Consider the following 4,751-nt stretch of genomic DNA (forward strand, 5'->3'; position numbering starts at 1 on the left):
ATCAGATGTTGTCCCATAGTGCTCAGAGCCATTTGAACCATTTAGTCTTTCTTCCATTACCATGCGCAAAGTCAGAATTGCCTCTGTGGTGTCCTTAAGTTTCCTAAAGCCAAATGTCGTCCAAAACTGTTAAGGCTTTCGTGGTCACTTGTTGGCAAACTGAATATTGGCTTCTGTCTCGGATTCTTCAGCCGACGTTCGTTTGATGATTTTACTGACGTTCCGCCAGCACGAGTGGCTGACATTGTCAAAGCTTCACCCTCCATTGCTGGTGGTAAACTGGAGGCGAACCCGCGGCCGCTGACTATGTGTACCTGGCGCGCCAACGTCGGAATGACTGGACGATCAATCAAAACCAGGATCAGAGAACATAAGCGACATTGCAGGTTGGGGTAGGTGGAGAAATCTGCCGCGGCAGAGTACGGAAAGTGTGAGACCGACCACGTAGTAAAATTCGCCGACATGGAATTTCTGGCTGTAGAGAAGCACTGTAACACCCGCTGGGTCTGAGAGGCTATAGAAATGCAAAAACACGCGAATACCTTCAACAAGAAGCCTTAAGGTAAACGGGTCCTGGCTTCCCGCGCTGCAGCAAACGACCGTCACAGGCAGCAACAGGAGAACAGAACCGGAAATGACCGCTACAAGGCCTCGGACGTTGGCGTGCAAGGTGCGTCTAGTCTGCGGCCACGAGCTCGGCTCCAATTCACCACCAGCAGTGGTGAAGCCTTGACGATGCCAGCCACTCGTGCTGGCGAAACGTCAGCAAGATCATCAGACGAAAGTCGGCCGAAGAACCCGAGACAGAAGCCAATATGCAGTTTGCAAATATCGGCATCTGACACATCCTCAATATTCTTTCCAGTTCTTCTGTATATTAGTTTTGTCAGCAACTTGGATGCAAGAGCTGTTAAAATGATTATTTTATAATTCTCGCACGTGTCCACTCTTGTGGTCTACGGAATTGTGTGGATGGTGATTTCCCGGAAGTCTGATGGCACATAGCCTGCCTCACACATTCTACACACCCTCGTGAACAATCTGCCACTTCCCGAAATGATTTTAGAAATTCTGATGGAATGTTATTTGTCCCTTCTGCATTATTCGATGTTACGTCATCACTTTTAAGTCATAATTCTAACAAAGGAGCCCCTACCTCTTCTATCATGTCATCAGACAAGTCATCCCCTCCTAGAGGCCTTAAATTTACTCCTTCCACCTATCCGCTCTCTCCTCAGCATTTAACAGGAGAATTCCCATTGCATTCTTAAGGTTACGGCCCTTGCTTTTAATTTCAGTGGAGTTTGTTCTGACTTTGTTGTATGCTGGGTGAGCCCTGTAAACAGTTATTTCTCTTCTGATTTCTTCACATTTATAATGCGCCATTTCCCATTAACTTACCTGTACTTCCTGGTTCTTATATTCTTAAGTGACTTATATTTTTGGTTCAAATGGCTCTGAGCACCAAGGGACAACATCTGATGTCATCAGTCTCCCAGAACTTAGAACTACTTAAACCAAACTAACCTAAGGACATCACACATATGCATGCCCGAGGCAGGATTCGAACCTGCGACCGTAGCAGTCGCGCGGTTCCGCACTGAAGTGCCCACAACAGCTTTTATTTCTGTATTCCTAAATTTTCCTGAACGTACTTCTCTGACGGTATGTGCTTGAACATACTTCCCTGAACATACTTCCCTGAACATACTTCCCTGAACGTACTTCCCTGAACGTACTTCCCTGAACATACTTCCCTGAACATACTTCCCCGAACATACTTTCTTCTTCCATCGATCAACTCAAGTATTTCTTCTGTTACCCATGGTTTCTTCACAGCTACCCTCTTGGTACCTATGTTTTTATTTCCAGTATCTGAGATTGCTCTTTTTCGAAAAGTGCATTCCTCTTCAAGTGAACTCCCTATTGAGCTAATCCTTACCCCCCTCTCCATAACCTCAGGACACTTCAAGCGTATCACTTCATTTCCTTACTACATTCGTATCCCACTTCCTTGAGCATTGTTTTTTTTTCTGACTAGTCCCTTAAACTTGGACCTACTCCTCATCACTACTAAATTGTGATGTGAGTCTATATCTGTTTCTGGGTATGTCTTACAATCTGATTTCGGAATCTCTGCCTCACCATCACGTAATCTAACTGAAATCTTACTATACCTCGTAGCCTTTTCCAAGTGTAACTCCTCCTCTTGTGATTCTCGAAGAAAGTATTCGCTATTACTGTCTGAAGTTTATTTCAGATCTCAATTAGTCTTTCTACTCTGTCATATCTAGTACCAAGCCCATATTCTCCCAAAAACCTTTCCTTTGCTCCTTACCCTACAACTGCATTCGTGTACCCAAAGACTATTAGATTTTCACCTCATTTTACGTACTGAGCTGGCCGGTGTGGCCGAGTGGTTCCAGGCGCTTCAGTCCGGAACCGCGCTGCTTCTACGGTCGCAGGTTCGAATCCTACCTCGGGCATGGATGTGTGTGATGGCCTTAGGTTACTTAGGTTTAAGTAGTTCTAAGTCTAGGGGACTGATGACTTCAGACGTTAAGTCCCTTTAGTGCTTGGAGCCATTTGATTTTACGTACTGCATTATCAGTTCAATATCATCATATACAGTATTTTATAGACTTCAGCAACTGTAGTCGTATATAAATAATAAGCAAACGACTGACAAACGACTGACAAAAAGAAATTTAATTTCTGTAACGAAAAGAAATTAAATCGCTTTTATGTAACGGGTTGCTAATACACTGTATCTCTTCAGCTTCGGTTTGCGACGTCGACATGTATATCTGAACTATCATTTTTGGTGTTGGTTTGCTGTCGATTCTGGTGAGAACAACCATATATCTGAAGTGCCCACAGTAACTCACTTCTGATTTACATTCCTATTCATAACGAATATTACCCTCGTTATATCATTTTCTGCTGCTGTTGATATTAGCCTATACTCGTCTCACCAGATATTCTTGCCTTCTTTCACTTTTACTTCATGGACCCCCAATATATCGAGATTGAGTCATAGCATTTCCCTTTTCAGAATTCCTTCGCTAAGACTCGTAGAACATTATCCTTTCGTTGGTTATTCCGTCTCGTCTCATGGTCACCTCTCCAATATCAGCCCCGTCCCGGAGATCCGAATGGGGGAGAGTGTGATGTACGATAGTCTTGTGTTCCACAGGAGAAGGTACTCTTGTGTGCCACGGTTCGCAATTAATGGCTGCAATCAGTGACCAAAGTAATTCCAGAATATTCGGTCTTCTCTTTTAATGCAACAAGAGTCTACTTGCGTCAAGACCTAAGTTTGTGGAATGTTGAAAAGCTTGCACTACACATCTCTAAACTATCATTAGGTGTGAATGCAATAAGCAGTGGTCTAGCTTTTTTTTTTTTTTTAAAAAAAATCTTTGTTGATAACCATTATAATTATACAAATTGACCCACTACCTTAAGCTCATTAGTGGGTCCTAACAGTTATACATTTATATTGAATTGTGCAGCTAGCTTTTAATTTAATAGTGAGCTACAGTTACACTAACAACAATGGGCTTTTAATATCTATATCTACTGTTTATATCCAATTCCTATAACTAATTGAATTTATGTATTTTCTGCAGCGTCACAAGTGTGCCAGTAAGAATATAAACCTACTTAATATGCCTTGTTCTTCGAGCTAACCCCGAAGAACATGCACCTGGCACTGGGCAGGCCTCGACGTTATAAATCGCTGCAGTACCTATTCTAATTTCCTATAACTAAGTCCTACAAACTAACTTATCCTACGTCATATTCGGTGTGTCATAATCGGTGGTTGGTCCCTACTCCCCCTAGTCCTGTACATGGCGGATTCCAACTAGGCTGAAGTTGGCCAGTCCACGCACAGGCGGTATGGGACTAGGGCTCTTGGTCACAATCGGTAATAATTATTTCCTTGTTCTTACTGTATCTCTCTTAAATATTCAGTTAAATCTTTTCGAGATACCTCGTTTGCCAAGGTGTTTAGTGTCTGAAAGGTTTCCTCACGTCTAAGCAGTTGATACGTGTCATGCTTAGGAAGTCTGTCTCGTAGTGTGTTTGCGACATCATTGAAGAGAGGGCATTCATAAACAACATGTTCGGGTGTACCCTCCAGATCGCCACAGTCGCACGCTGGTGTTGGCCTTTTCCCAAATCGACATAAGTATGTCGGGTAGGGTCCATGGCCAGTGAGAAAGTGAATCAGACCTCGTGTAGGCTCGAAGTACTTCATACCCAGGGGTTCCCTCACATCAGGTAGAAACTGGAAGGTTCGTCGTCCAGCCTCTTCTACAGCCCAGGTCTCCTGCCAGAGTTCCTCCCCTCCTTTCCTTATTTCTCTTTTGTCCCCCACTCTGATACCCATAATATCTACAATCTGTTCGTAATTATCCCTTTTGGCCCAGTACCAGGCCGCCTGTTCCCTTATCTTGATGTCCTGAGGGCAGAGCCCCATTATGACTAATAGGGCCCCCCCTGGAGATGTTCTGTAAGCACCCACAGCTCTTAGTAGCATGCTTCTCTGGACCCTTCTCACTGCCATGGCGGGCAGTACCCTCGTGAGCCTGTGCGCCCAGACTCCCGAGCCGTAACCCACGACTGAAGTTAGGATGCTGTTGTGATATAGTCTGATTAAGTGTGAAGGAAGGTGGAATCTTTTATGACCTATTGAGATGAGATTGTTTAGTACCTGAAGGGCTCTCTGGGTGACGGTATCAATG

This window comes from Schistocerca americana, chromosome 7 (genome assembly GCF_021461395.2).
Source record: "Schistocerca americana isolate TAMUIC-IGC-003095 chromosome 7, iqSchAmer2.1, whole genome shotgun sequence".
Classification (NCBI taxonomy): Eukaryota; Metazoa; Arthropoda; class Insecta; order Orthoptera; family Acrididae; genus Schistocerca; species Schistocerca americana.